This window comes from Halichoerus grypus, chromosome 1 (genome assembly GCF_964656455.1).
Source record: "Halichoerus grypus chromosome 1, mHalGry1.hap1.1, whole genome shotgun sequence".
NCBI lineage: Eukaryota > Metazoa > Chordata > Mammalia > Carnivora > Phocidae > Halichoerus > Halichoerus grypus.
The window spans coordinates 33,048,265-33,049,799 of NC_135712.1; the positions used below are offsets into that span (position 1 = coordinate 33,048,265).

The following is a 1,535-nucleotide window of genomic DNA, read 5'->3' on the forward strand; positions in this document are numbered from 1 at the left end:
GCTTCTCCCTCTCCCACTCCTCCTGCTTGTGTTCCTGCTCTCCCTATCTCTCTCTGTGAAATAAATAAATAAAATCTTAAAAAAAAAAGAGAGAGAGAGAAAGAAAGGAGTCTTTGGGTGCGGTTTAAAACAGAGGACCAGATTTTTGGAGACGATTTTGCCGCCTCACAAAGCAGGAAGGAAGCCTTTTAAAAGATACCAACAACACTGGAGTAAAGAATAAATCTTGCCAAGACAAAATAAAACACAAGAGGTAGACATTAACATAAGTATAAGTCACACAGAACTACCAGAATCTTAGAAGGAATACAAAACGTTGTCATAATTAGTGCAGCATAGTAATACTGCAAAATTACTGCATTGTATGTCTACATGCAAAATGTCTACATGCAAAAACAGGACCAAACCTAACTTGCAAATACCTGGCAGCAAATTACAGAGTGTCACATTTGTAAACCAAAAATATCAGGGGAAAATGCAAACGCAGTGTCCCACTACCACGTGTATGACTCTGAGTTTTCCATATTTGGGGAAATTACAGGGGGCAGCATATCCAGAGTGCAACGGATAAGCCTCGCCCTGGGAAAAATACCCTCATGATCGTGGTCTCTCTCTCCCAGGTAAGTATCCTTTTTTTTTTTTTCCTTTTTAATGAAATGTTGTTCTGATTAAAGTGTTCCTTAATCAGAGTTGATGTTTCATGTTATATAAAGGGCATCAATAACAATGCAATTGAGCAATGAAATAGAGAAGTCTCAATATGGTGCCCTTGCTCAGACCTCAATTTGGGGCTTGACCAGAATATTCATTACAGTCAATGCAAATTCTGATTCCAAAATAGGCTGATTGTTCTTCTCTCACAGAGGTGTGGTCTGCTTTAATAAGCAAGCTAGGGCAGAGGAAAAGGAAAATAAGAAAAAGCAATTAATGGTTTCCCCTAGATGTTGAAATACAGAAATTTTGTTTAAACAAAACAAAACCCATGGGATGCAAACATAAAATTTTAGTGGAAATGGATAATCAGTAAATTCTTTTTTACATTCTGTTATCCTTAAAAAAACAGATCTTTGCCTTTTAGAAAATCTTTTATTTTGGAAAGAGTAACTTTTAGGAAATCTATCGGTTGTTTCACCCATTCTTTTATTCATTCACAGCACAAATATTTGAGTTCCATCGTACTAAGTATGGGCAAGATTCAGTACCTGGCCTCAAGCAGATTACAGTGTAGTTTACTTAAATGTAATAAATTAAAGAGTTACATGTGACTGCCAACTGATGTTTGCTCTATAACATACTACATACTACTCACTTACTGAAATTAGTTTTGAAACTCCTCAGAAACCTGATATGTAAAACAGAGGAGAAGAGAATTTTGTTTACTAAAGCAGGGTCCTGGAATCATAAGCTCCCATATTTCCATTGGATATCTGGCACAAGCTTTTGAATCATTTGAGGAGCATTTAATAAAAGGATGAGAATTTTTCAAAAGGATGAGAAGAATAGGGTAAGGGGAAACAAACAAACAAAAAAATCCA

General features: G+C 36.1%; 1 non-coding gene across 1 annotated transcript; it reads right to left on the reverse strand.

Annotated features, from left to right (window-relative positions):
• Positions 1-468: 468 nt before the first annotated feature.
• Positions 469-628, reverse strand: LOC118528434 (U1 spliceosomal RNA). Its single transcript, XR_004913654.2, has one exon. It is a non-coding gene; the product is annotated as a U1 spliceosomal RNA (small nuclear RNA).
• Between the last annotated feature and the right edge of the window lie 907 nt (positions 629-1,535).